This window comes from Pseudophryne corroboree, chromosome 3, assembly GCF_028390025.1.
Source record: "Pseudophryne corroboree isolate aPseCor3 chromosome 3, aPseCor3.hap2, whole genome shotgun sequence".
NCBI classification, from domain to species: domain Eukaryota; kingdom Metazoa; phylum Chordata; class Amphibia; order Anura; family Myobatrachidae; genus Pseudophryne; species Pseudophryne corroboree.
This window is the reverse complement of record NC_086446.1, coordinates 494,706,794-494,721,317: the sequence shown is the minus strand read 5'-3', so window position 1 is coordinate 494,721,317 and position 14,524 is coordinate 494,706,794.

Sequence of the window (14,524 nt, the reverse complement as noted above, 5' to 3'; positions counted from 1 at the left end):
CATCTTGGAACTCTGCAGGCCTCATCTCTACTTCAGAATCAGGCCATCCAGGTCCAGTCGGACAATGTAATGGCAGTAACGCGTACATAAACCAATAGGGCAGAATGAAAAGCAGAGCAGCAATGTCAGAGGTGTCAAGAATTCTACTCTGGGCAGAAAAACACACCATGGCATTGTCGGTGGTCATCATTCCGGGAGTAGACAACTGGGAAGCAGACTTCCTCAGCAGACACGACCTGCACCCGGGGAGTGGGGCCTCCACCCGGAGGTGTTCAGGTGGTTGACACATCGGTGGGGATATCCACAGATCGTCATGATGACCTCTCGACTTAACAAGAAGTCGAGAGACCCAAGAGCAGTGGCGGTAGATGCTCTGAGATTGAACTCTTTGGCGTGAATGCCAGGCGCCATGTTTGGAGTAAACAAGGCACCGCTCATCACCAGGCCAATACCATCCCTACAGTGACGCGTGGTGGTGGCATCATCATGCTGTGGGGATGTTTTTCAGTGGCAGGAACTGGGAGACTAGTCAGGATAGAGGGAAAGATGAATGCAGCAATGTACAGAGACATCCTGGATGAAAACCTACTCCAAAGCTTGATCTCAGATTGGGGCAACGGTTCATCTTTCATCAGGACAGCGACCCTAAGCACACAGCCAAGATATCAAAGGAGTGGCTTCAGGACAACTCTGTGAATGTCCTTCAGTGGCCCAGCCAGAGCCCAGACTTGAATCCGATTGAACATCTCTGGAGAGATCTGAAAATGGCTGTGCACTGATGCTTCCCATCCAACCTGATGGGGCTTTAGAGGTGCTGCAAAGAGGAATGGATAAAACTGGCCAAAGATAGGTGTACCAAGCTTGTGGCATCATATTCAAAATGACTTGAGACTGTAATTGCTGCCAAAAGTGCATCAACAAAGTATTGAGCAAAGGCTGTGAATACTTATATATATATGATTTTTTATTTTTTAAAAATCTCAAAAAAACTTTTTCCATGGTGTCATTATGGGGTATTGTGTGTAGAATACTTTCCGGATGCACTGTAGGTCGACGCATGAAATAGGTCAACACAGTCATTAGGTCGACATGGATAAGGAACCCCAATTAGTGCACTGTGTACGCTCGCCATGCTTCGGGCAAGGTGCCTCGCTCTGCTATTGCTGCACTCGGCACAGGTTACTATTCAATCAAATAGAAGTGATACCCAAAAGACGGCTCTGTGTTTGGAAGAACAGAACTGTCAACTCTCGCTGTGTGACCCCCATACCCAGAGCTCCTGCACTTAACATAAAGAAAACTGAAGGCCCTCTGGTATGCTCAATCAGGTCAGTCCTTTGTAATGCCAGATCTATAAGAAACAAGACCGCAACAATTGCTGACCTTATTGAATCTGCAGATCTAGCCTGTATTACAGAGACCTGGCTAGATGAAAATGCAGCACCTATATTGGAGGCTGCGATCCCAACAAACTACTCTGTCATCCACAACCCAAGACTGGACCGCAGGGGTGGCGGGGTGGCTATCTGCTTCAAAAAAGAACTTAAACTTAGGGTCCACCTTATTGAAATTACTTGCTCATTCGAGTGCATTGCTGCCCGAAGTTCGACAGGATTAGGTTTCAGAGTACTTCTCATTTACCGGCCCCCTGGAGATGGAAAGATATTTCTACAAGAAATTGCAGACATTGTTGCTGGCCTGGTCCTGGAACATCAAAGATGGCTCATCCTCGGGGATTTCAATGCATGGGTGGATGATGAGCTCTCACGCCTTGGCCAAGACCTCCTGTGCACAATGAATGGTCTGGGCTTCACACAGGTCATTCCTTCTGCCACACATAAAAGTGGTCACACTCTCGATCTTGTCTTTCAGATTGGATTAGAAGTCACTGACCTAAAAATAAACCCAGTCATCTGGTCAGACCACTACTCCATTTGGTTCTCAGTTGCAACCCCTCAAATAAAATCTCTGCCCATGGAGTTGACCAGGTATCGTCCAAGGAGGGGTATGACTCCCCAGGCTCTTGCAGCAAATCTGGATCTCTCTGCTGTACTGGGTGCCAGTGAAGATCCCCGTTCCCTAGTCCGTTATTATAATAGGGATGTTATGGCTGCAATTGATATTATCGCCCCTGTGCGTATAAGACCTCGTAAACCACAACGTCAAGCTCCATGGTTTGACAACAGTGTTAGTGAGCTCAAGAAAAGGGGGCGTAGGCTGGAAAGACGATGGAGGAAGACTAACCTAGTGGATGACAAAATAAAACTAGTAAAGCATAACGAAGAATATCAATCGACAATCACTCGTAAGCAATCACAGTTCCTGTAAAATGAGATCACAGCAGCAAACAATAGGCCAGCTCAACTTTTCCGCACAGTGGAGATGCTTTGCAAGCCAGCATGCCTGCAGACTGATGAAACCCTCTCCCAGGCAAGATGCAACGAGTTTGCAAACTTCTTTGCAGATAAAATATCCACCATCCGGGCTGAAATCTCCACAGTGCCATCAAAGGAGTGCCAAACTACAAAGCCTGCCAATATAAGCTACCTGCCTTCATGGACCAGCTTTGATCCAGTGGATGTAAAGGACACTGCTGAAATTGCTCGGATTTTGTGTCCCACCACCTGTGATCTGGACCCGGCCTCAACCAAGCTTCTAATAGGTTGTATGGATATAATTGGTCCTGTCTTTGTAAAAATTGTTCAATGCTCTTTGCAGACAGGCATCTTTCCTAGACCCCTAAAGGAAGCAATTGTTAGACCGCTTCTTAAAAAACCTAATTTAGATCCCGACTGCATGACCAACTACAGACCGGTATCAAACCTTCCTTTCCTAGGAAAGGTTATTGAGAAAGTGGTTGCAAAACAACTGGAAACCCACCTGACAACCCATGATATTTATGATCCATACCAATCAGGATTCAGGAGAAGACATAGCACTGAAACAGCCCTGGTGTTTGTGTTAAATGATCTTCTGATGGCAAGAGACAGAGGTGACTGTTCAATATTAATCCTTCTGGATCTCTCGGCAGCATTTGATACCGTGGACCATGGGCTTCTGATTGAGCGACTGATACATTTCTGTGGTCTGGATGGCACAGTCCTAAGCTGGTTCAAATCATTTCTCACAGGCAGGTCACAGAGAGTATCGTCTGGATTATACTCATCACCCACAGTGCCATTGCCATGTGGTGTCCCCCAAGGTTCTATACTATCCCCCATGCTTTTTGCAGTATACATGCTTCCATTGGGTGAAATAATTAGGCGCCATGGCCTGGTCTACCACTGCTATGCAGATGATACACAACTGTACTTGTCCTTTGCTCCGGGCACTGATAACCCAATAGCAACCCTAAATGGCTGTCTAGCTGAGCTACAGGAGTGGATGAGTGCCAGTTGGCTGTGACTGAACCCGGATAAAACAGAGGTCCTCATGATACGACCGCAACATCAAAGGACAAGACCGCAGCATAGCCAACCAACTGGACTTACACTCGGGGATTCAGAATTACAGACCAGAGTGTGGAATCTTGGTGTTGTCCTGGATGGTGGCTTGACACTTAAACATCAGATATCAGCCACAATCAAAACCTCATTCTTTCACCTGAGGAACATAGCCAGAATCAAGCACTTAATTCCCTCAGATGATCTGCCAAAAGTCATACATGCATTTGTATCATCTCGATTAGACTACTGTAATGCCTTCTACCTTGGTCTCCCAGCAAAAGAATTGCACCGCTTACAGCTGGTGCAAAACACAGCTGCCAGGCTGTTAACCAGCCAGCCTCGTTCTAGCCACATAACACCCATCCTCTACTCCCTTCACTGGCTGCCTGTAAGATGGCGAATCATCTTCAAGATTGGCTTACTGAGTTTCAAAGCATTACATGACCAGGGCCCAAGGTACCTGAAGCAGCTTCTGACCCCATACTGCCCCACTCGATTACTGCGATCTGTACATGAAGGACTTTTAGCAGTACCTAGAATCTCCCGTAATTCATCCGGGGGTCGAGCTTTTAGTCATGCGGTTCCGACTCTATGGAACTCACTTCCCCGCACAGTGCGAGAGGCCCCAACTATAGAATCCTTCAAAAGTAGACTCAAGACTTTCCTGTTTACTCAAGCATTTCCATAATGTCCCTTTTAGTATCTTCATGCTTCTGTATTTTATGAAAATGTACTTCATTATTTTCTGTACTATATTATGCTATGTATCTGCTAAGCGCCTTGAGTCCTATTGGAGAAAGAGCGCTATATAAATAAAATTATTATTATTATTATTATTATTATTATTATTATTATTATTCACAATCGTACTAGTCCACATGGATCATAAAGTATGAAAAAGTTTTAAAAAAATCACGTAGATCTTTTCATGTGTCGACCTAGTGACCATGTTAACCTAATAACCATGTTGACCTAATGCATGTCGACCAATAGTGGTCGACCTAATGAGTGTCAACCTAAAGAATAGATACCCAAACTATCTTTAGCATAACTTTTTTCTTTTCTGTTTTATTATTTCACTGCACTGATAAATAAGGCCATAAGGGATACTCCATAGTGATTGGAATTTGTTTTAATGCAAACTCAAAGTATTTAAGTCTTAACATAAAATAAAAAATAAGCATTACACCCGAGAGCTCTCCAAGGAACACTGGGGGTAATTCTGAGTTGATCGCAGCAGCAAGTTTGTTAGCAATTGGGCAAAACCATGGTGGTCATTCCGAGTTGTTCGCTCGTTGCCGATTTTCGCTATATTGCGATTAGTCGCTTACTGCGCATGCGCAAGGTTCGCAGAGCGCATGCGCTTACTTATTTTACTCAAAAGTTAGGTATTTTACTCACGGCATAATGAGGATTTTTCATCGTTCTGGTGATCGTACTGTGATTGACAGGAAGTGGGTGTTTCTGGGCGGAAACTGGCCGTTTTCTGGGCGTGTGCGAAAAAACGCTGGCGTTTCTGGGAAAAACGCGGGAGTGTCTGAAGAAACGGGGGAGTGTCTGGGCAAATGCTGGGTTTGTTTGTGACATCAAACCAGGAACAAAACTGACTGAACTGATCGCAATGTAGGAGTAAGTCTGGAGCTACTCAGAAACTGCTAAGAAATTTCTATTCGCAATTCTGCTAATCTTTCGTTCGCAATTCTGCTAAGCTAAGATACACTCCCAGAGGGCGGCGGCTTAGCGTTTGCAATGCTGCTAAAAGCAGCTAGCGAGCGAACAACTCGGAATGAGGGCCCATGTGCACTGCAGGGGGAGCAGATATAACATTTGCAGAGAGAGTTAGATTTGGGTGGGTTATTTTGTTTCCGTGCAGGGTAAATACTGGTTGCTTTATTTTTACACTGCAATTTAGATTTCAGTTTGATCACGCCACACCCAAATCTAACTCTCTCTAAACATGTTATATCTGCCCCTCCTGCAGTGCACATGGTTTTTTTTTTTTTTAATTAATATTTTTATTAAAGAAAAGTCGAGCATGCAGGAACAGAACATACAAGAGATGACAGCTCCAAGCAGATGCTTAATCATATACAAATTAACCCCTACGGGGGGTAACCAAATATTACAGAAACAAGGGTAAATTGTAACAATATCCAGTATATGCATGTCACGACCATCCTAATTTTTTATGTTTAAACATCAAATAAGCAGAAAAAAAAAAAAAGAAAATAATAAGAAAATAATAAGAAAGGTTCTGAGAAGAGAAGAGAGAGAAAGAATGGGGGGAAAGAGAGGAAAGGGAGGGGGGGAGGGGGATGGGAGAATGGTGGTTCGTCAGAGAAGCGGTCTAAGCGAATACATAAGATGGGAGGGTAATACTTCCCAGCTACAAATCATACCATCTGTACCCCCAGGGTCTGCATTACATCTCTTATGTTTATTGGGTCCTATATGGTATAGAGAACTGCCTCACCGTGTGACACATCTCGTCAGGTTCCAGTGGCGGGGGGCGTAGTATAGGTGAACCATGGTTCCCATATCCTCCTAAATTTGTCCGATCTGTCATGTAAGGAGGCTGTGATTTTCTCCATCGTGGAGATATGCCAGATTTTTGCTATTAGCATGCTCCTAGGGGAGTGCACATGGTTTTGCCCAACTGCTAACAAATTTGATGCTGCGATCAACTCAGAATTAGGCCCACTGTTTGGAATGTGTTTTCCTTTTGTTGGTTGGTTGGTATGCATATACATTATTCCACTGTAAACCATTCTTGAGTAGCATTCAAATACCCATAAAAATAATTCTATAGTAGAATCAAAGAATGGGATTTTTTGAGGCATAAATAGGGATTGTGTCTATTTCCCATGTGTTAGTCTCTTGCTCTTCCCCTGTCTAAGGGGTATATGCAATTGCGGTCGAATTACCGCAAATGTCGAAAAACGGGGCATTTTCGACAAAAAAAAACTGTCGAATTGGATTCGACAATGCAATACAGTACTTTTCGTCAAAAAACCTGCCGTTTCAGTTTCGACTTTTTGCAATTCGACATTTTTCAAATTCGACATGTCTGCAATGGTAAAAATGCGGCTTTTCGACAAAAGTATATTCAATTGAAGAATGTCGATTCGACAACAGTGCTTTTCGACAGTCATTTCGTCAATTTCATTCCGCCTCATTTTGCTGTCGTGATCTAATAAAAAATTTTAAAAACATGTTTTTTTGTGTTTTTTTGATTGCTAATAGCATATCTATTTATATTAGAAGGGATTATCTACTTGGTTTGTCTATTTAGGAGCCACAAGTATTATTTAATATATTTTTTAAAAGAATATATATATTTTTTTACTGACTAAAATAATATGGAGAGATCAAAGCATGTTTTTCAGTGGGAAGGGGTAGGAATGGGTTAAAATCTCAGAAAAAAAATGAGTGGGGTCCCCTCCTCCTAAGCATAACCAGCCTCGGGCTCTTTGAGCCGTTCCTGGTTGTAAAAATACGGGGGGGAAAATGACATGGGATCCCCGTATTTTAACAACCAGCACCGGGCTCTGCGTCCGGTCCTGGTGCCAAAAATACAGGGGACAAAACACGTAGGGGTCCCCCGTATTTTTAACACCAGCACCGGGCTCCATTAGTCAGAGAGATAATGCCACAGCCGGGGGACACTTTTATATCGGTCCCTGCGGCCGTGGCATTAAATCACTAACTAGTCACCCCGGCCGGGGTACCCTGGAGTGGAGACTCCTTAAATCAAGCCCCCCCCCCCCTCCAGCCACCCAAGGGCCAGGGGTGAAGCCAGAGGCTGTCCCCCCATCCATGGGCGGCGGATGGGGGGCTGATAGCCATGTGTCAGAAAAAAGAATATTGTTTTTTGTAGCAGAACTACAAGTCCCAGCAAGCCTCCCCCACAAGCTGGTACTTGGAGAACCACAAGTACCAGCATGCGGGGGAAACGGGCCCGCTGGTACCTGTAGTTCTACTACAAAAAATACCCAAATAAAAACAGTACACACACACCATGACAGTATAACTTTATTACATACATGCACACCGACATACACACATACTTACCTATATTTACACGAAGTGTCAGTCCCCTTCTCCACATAGAATCCACGGGGTACCTGTAAATAAAATTATACTCACAACAATCCGGAGTAGATCGGTCCTCTTCTTAGTTTGTAATCCACGTACTTGGCAAAATAAAAAAACTGAAAAATGTTTCCTGCTGAAGTCAATGGAGTCCTGGTTGTAACCAATCAAAAGCTACCTGGATGAACAGAAGGCCAATGTTGTCAGTGTCACACAACTGAGCACGAGGATAACAGGTAAGAGCAACCTTCTGTATTCTAATAGTTTGTATTGAGCAAATGAATAGTAAACGTTTATACTTTATGGATCCTATTCATAAAGGCCAAACCCAATTTGCACTTGTGCTGTTGAGGCCTTGAGACACTTGCTGGCCATCTTCTGGAAGCAGGCTACACCTTGTCAGTGCCTACACTGCTTTTTTTTATCATTGCAGGTCCCCTGTAGGCTCTTTATGCCCCAGTCCGATATAGTCCGGGTTTTGTAGCCTTCCTGATGGTCAAATAATGAATGACCCTAGATTAGCAGCACCTACGGGTGTTGTATGGTATGCCGGCAGCCTGGCTCCCGGCGACCAGCATACCGGCGCCGGGAGCCTGACCGCCGGCATACCGACAGCGTGGCAAGCGGAAATGAGCCCCTTGAGGGCTCACTGTGCTCGCCACGCTACGCGTGCCACGCTATTTATTCTCCCTCCAGGGGGGTCGTGGACCCCCACGAGGGAGAATATCTGTCGGTATGCCGGGTGTCGGGATTCCGGCGCCGGTATACTGTGCGCTGGGATCCCGACATTCGGCATACTGAAGACCACCCGCACCTACAGTAGGTCATGTTACCTTCTTTATTAAGACAAAATCAGTACATGTGTATTTCACACATGGCATCTACATTTTGGCTTCCTTTATGTTTAATAAATAATGAAAAAGTTAACAAAAATCTAGTCCTACAATTTAATAAATGTAATGTGACATAACCCAACACAGATTCTACTACAGTGGTTCTCAAACTCAGGGGGATTTAACCAATCAGCTCCCGGCATTTTTCAAACACATGATAGGAGCTAATTGGTTGGAGCACCATTTAAGATTAGAAACGAGTGATAGCAAGAAAATGACTTGTTAAAGTCCTCAGGACCCCAAACAGTTGATGTTTTCAAGGTCATCTGGCATGTGCACAGGTGTAGTCATTTTAAAAGAACCATAGGCGGAGCTAATGATTTCACTTGTGATTTTGCGAGGAGAAAAAACATGCACTGAGTTTGTGAACCTGTGTTGTACTATATCCTTGTCTGTAAAAACACAGATTTGAAAATGGATGTGTTTTCTTTTGTTTCTTTTTCATATGAGTGTATATATAGTTCTATCTTTTCACATTCACTTTATAACAGGTTCTGCCTTAAAAAATGCAGCTTTAAATCTAGCAGGAAAAATCACCAAAATAGTATTCACTTTTGTCAAATTGGAACCTATTACGTTTAACCCTTTATCGCGTTTCTTTGGTTTTATTAAACTATGCAAACACATGTATCTTTTATATAGTTTTGTGGAAAATGATATTTTACTTTGCAATTGATTTTACTACATAATCCAAAACAGAAATAAAAACTGAGGAAGTTATTTTAAAACTTTTGCATTAAGTACAGGTACTGTATGCCTTTCGCTCTCACCATTTGCCCTTTGCTGTCTAATTTCCTTACTGTCAGGACTGGAAGCTCTGTTGTAAAATCAAATGTTTGGCCATGCTTAATTAATCAACGACAAGAACCGAATTCATTTGAATTATTTCTTACAAGACATTCTCTGTCGGGAAAAGAGTCTGCAGAGCAATTAGAAAACCTGCAGAGAATGTCTATACCCAGATTCAGAATATTTTCCTTATATGTGATGCAGTTATCCTGTACAGCTTTGCCACCGAGCGTCTTATCCGCGGCAAAGCAGGCGCGACTAGTGTGCCTGTGCATATGCCCGCGCGTAGCTATAGGAATTAAAGGACGGCGTAACTAGTCACAGCTTGGCGCAGCACGTGTACCCATGCGGCTGTGCTGCGGGTAAGTTGAGTGTGGCTACATCTGTACATGTGAAAGTGCACGTCTACAGAAAACATTTTATTTTTAAAGATCTGAAGAAAACAAAATGCACCAAACCTATAAATTAAAAAATACTGCTACAGTATAGAGAATATTTTTCATTCTTTCATTTGCAGAGATCAGCTTACATTGGCAAGCTTTACCACGTGTTGATGGCAGATTCCCTAAATGGATTTGGATGCCTAGGTTACAAGAGAAAGCATCTGTAGTTGTAACTACATAGTTGGTGAGGCTGAACCTGGGAGTTTTTCTGTAATTCTTTCATGATGTTATAATGGGCAGCTGTCCCAGAGGGGGGTTTAGTTTCGCCTTCTGGAGGAGTTAGACTTTATCAAATAAGGTCTTAAACCTGTGGGTTTTTTGTCTTTTTATCCTCCATTGCATTTTAACAGTATTTCCATTTGGCATGTCAATCCTCTTATTGGAATCCTCTCACTTATCGCTGAACACCTACAGTAGCTCATAGCATATGCTAGAGGATTTGTAGGAGGCAAAGTAATGACATTATACAATGGTGGGCAAAGTTATTTTACATTGCCTGCATGATAGTAAAGTCTAAAGTCCGTCAGTTTGGCTTATTATTCGGTATTTGTACTGGTCTTTGTGATAGTGGAGTGTGAATGTTAGTAGTCATCTGTCAATATTCTAGAATCTAGATAAACGGATTACAGCGAGGTGTAACTTTAGTAGTGATGTGCACCGGACATTTTTCGGGTTTTGTGTTTTGGTTTTGGATTCGGTTCCGCGGCCGTGTTTTGGATTCGGACGCGTTTTGGCAAAACCTCCCTGAAAATTTTTTGTCGGATTCGGGTGTGTTTTGGATTCGGGTGTTTTCTTACAAAAACCCCTCAAAAACAGCTTAAATCGTAGAATTTGGGGGTCATTTTGATCCCATAGTATTATTAACCTCAATAATCATAATTTCCACTCATTTCCAGTCTATTCTGAACATCTCACTCCTCACAATATTATTTTTAGTCCTAAAATTTGCACCGAGGTCGCTGGATGACTAAGCTAAGCGACCCAAGTGGCCGACACAAACACCTGGCCCATCTAGGAGTGGCACTGCAATATCAGACAGGATGGCAGATTAAAAAAATAGTCCCCAAACAGCACATGATGCAAAGAAAAAAAGAGGCGCAATGAGGTAAGCGTGTGACTAAGCTAAGCAACCCAAGTGGCCGACACAAACACCTGGCCCATCTAGGAGTGGCACTGCAGAGTCAGACAGGATGGCACTTCAAAAAATAGTCCCCAAACAGCACATGATGCAAAGAAAAAAAGAGGTGCACCAAGGTCGATGGATGGCTAAGCTAAGCGACCCAAGTGGCTGACACAAACACCTGGCCCATCTAGGAGTGGCACTGCAGTGTCAGACAGGATGGCAGATTAAAAAAATAGTCCCCAAACAGCACATGATGCAAAGAAAAAAAGAGGCGCAATGAGGTAGCCGTGTGACTAAGCTAAGCGACCCAAGTGGCCGACACAAACACCTGGCCCATCTAGGAGTGGCACTGCAGTGTCAGACAGGATGGCACTTCAAAAAAATTGTCCCCAAACAGCACATGATGCAAAGAAAAAAAGAGGTGCAATGAGGTAGATGTGTGACTAAGCTAAGCGACCCAAGTGGCCGACACAAACACCTGGCCCATCTAGGAGTGGCACTGCAGTGTCAGACAGGATGGCAGATTAAAAAAATAGTCCCGAAACAGCACATGATACAAAGATAAAAAGAGGCGCAATGAGGTAGCTGTGTGACTAAGCTAAGCGACCCAAGTGGCCGACACAAACACCTGGCCCATCTAGGAGTGGCACTGCAGTGTCAGACAGGATGGCACTTCAAAAAATAGTCCCCAAACAGCACATGATGGAAAGAAAAATGAAAGAAAAAAGAGGTGCAAGATGGAATTGTCCTTGGGCCCTCCCACCCACCCTTATGTTGTATAAACAGGACATGCACACTTTAACCAACCCATCATTTCAGCGACAGGGTCTGCCACACGACTGTGACTGAAATGACTGGTTGGTTTGGGCCCCCACCAAAAAAGAAGCAATCAATCTCTCCTTGCACAAACTGGCTCTACAGAGGCAAGATGTCCAAATCCTCCTCATCGTCCGATTCCTCACCCCTTTCACTGTGTACATCCCCCTCCTCACAGATTATTAATTCGTCCCCACTGGAATCCACCATCTCAGGTCCCTGTGTACTTTCTGGAGGCAATTGCTGGTGAATGTCTCCACGGAGGAATTGATTATAATTCATTTTAATGAACATCATCTTCTCCACATTTTCTGGAAGTAACCTCGTACGCCAATTGCTGACAAGGTGAGCGGCTGCACTAAACACTCTTTCGGAGTACACACTGGAGGGGGGGCTACTTAGGTAGAATAAAGCCAGTTTCTGCAAGGGCCTCCAAATTGCCTCTTTTTCCTGCCAGTATACGTACGGACTGTCTGACGTGCCTACTTGGATGCGGTCACTCATATAATCCTCCACCATTCTTTCAATGGTGACAGAATCATATGCAGTGACAGTAGACGACATGTCAGTAATCGTTGGCAGGTCCTTCAGTCCGGACCAGATGTCAGCACTCGCTCCAGACTGCCTTGCATCACCGCCAGCGGGTGGGCTCGGAATTCTTAGCCTTTTCCTCGCAGCCCCAGTTGCGGGAGAATGTGAAGGAGAAGCTGTTCACGGGTCACGTTCCGCTTGACTTGACAATTTTCTCACCAGCAGGTTTTTGAACCTCTGCAGACTTGTGTCTGCCGGAAAGAGAGATACAACGTAGGTTTTAAATCTAGGATCGAGCACGGTGGCCAAAATGTAGTGCTCTGATTTCAACAGATTGACCACCCGTGAATCCTGGTTAAGCGAATTAAGGGCTCCATCCACAAGTCCCACATGCCTAGCGGAATCGCTCTGTTTTAGCTCCTCCTTCAATCTCTCCAGCTTCTTCTGCAGAAGCCTGATGAGGGGAATGACCTGACTCAGGCTGGCAGTGTCTGAACTGACTTCACGTGTGGCAAGTTCAAAGGGTTGCAGAACCTTGCACAACGTTGAAATCATTCTCCACTGCGCTTGAGTCAGGTGCATTCCCCCTCCTTTGCCTATATCGTAGGTAGCTGTATAGGCTTGAATGGCCTTTTGCTGCTCCTCCATCCTCTGAAGCATATAGAGGGTTGAATTCCACCTCGTTACCACCTCTTGCTTCAGATGATGCAGGGCAGGTTCAGGAGTGTTTGCTGGTGCTCCAGTCTTCGGCATGCGGTGGCTGAATCCCGAAAGTGGCCCGCAATTCTTGGGGCCACCGACAGCATCTCTTGCACGCCCCTGTCATTTTTTAAATAATTCTGCACCACCAAATTCAATGTATGTGCAAAACATGGAACGTGCTGGAATTTGCCCACATGTAATGCACGCACAATATTGGTGGCGTTGTCCGATGTCACAAATCCCCAGGAGAGTCCAATTGGGGTAAGCCATTCTGCGATGATGTTCCTCAGTTTCCGTAAGAGGTTGTCAGCTGTGTGCCTCTTATGGAAAGCGGTGATACAAAGCGTAGCCTGCCTAGGAACGAGTTGGCGTTTGCGAGATGCTGCTACTGGTGCCGCCGCTGCTGTTCTTGCTGCGGGAGGCAATACATCTACCCAGTGGGCTGTCACAGTCATATAGTCCTGAGTCTGCCCTGCTCCACTTGTCCACATGTCCGTGGTTAAGTGGACATTGGGTACAACTGCATTTTTTAGGACACTGGTGACTCTTTTTCTGACGTCTGTGTACATTTTCGGTATCGCCTGCCTAGAGAAATGGAACCTAGATGGTATTTGGTACCGGGGACACAGTACCTCAATCAATTCTCTAGTTCCCTGTGAATTAACGGTGGATACCGGAAACACGTTTTTCACCACCCAGGCTGCCAAGGCCTGAGTTATCCGCTTTGCAGCAGGATGACTGCTGTGATATTTCATCTTCCTCGCAAAGGACTGTTGGACAGTCAATTGCTTACTGGAAGTAGTACAAGTGGTCTTCCGACTTCCCCTCTGGGATGACGATCGACTCCCAGCAGCAACAACAGCAGCGCCAGCAGCAGTAGGCGTTACACTCAAGGATGCATCGGAGGAATCCCAGGCAGGAGAGGACTCGTCAGACTTGACAGTGACATGGCCTGCAGGACTATTGGCTTTCCTGTCTAAGGAGGAAATTAGACCCACTAGTCATGAGGAACATAGGAGAGGGCCTCAGCCGTTCCTTGCCACTCCGTGTCGTAAATGGCATATTGGCAAGTTTACGCTTCTCCTCAGACGCTTTTAATTTAGATTTTTGGGTCATTTTACTGAACTTTTGTTTTTTGGATTTTACATGCTCTCTACTATGACATTGGGCATCGGCCTTGGCAGACGACGTTGATGGCATTTCATCGTCTCGGCCATGAATAGTGGCAGCAGCTTCAGCACGAGGTGGAAGTGGATCTTGATCTTTCCCTATTTTACCCTCCACATTTTTGTTCTCCATTTTTTAATGTGTGGAATTATATGCCAGTAATATATCAATAGCAATGGCCTAATACTATATATACTGCGCACAAAAACTTAAATGCACCACAGGTATGGATGGATAGTATACTTGACGACACAGAGGTAGGTAGAGCAGTGGCCTACTGTACCGTACTGCTATATATTATATACTGGTGGTCAGCAAAATTATGCACTGTCCTACTACTGTATATATATACTGCGCACAAAAACTTAAATGCACCACAGGTATGGATGGATAGTATACTTGACGACACAGAGGTAGGTAGAGCAGTGGCCTACTGTACCGTACTGCTATATATTAGATACTGGTGGTCAGCAAAATTATGCACTGTCCAACTACTGTATATATATACTGCGCACAAAAACT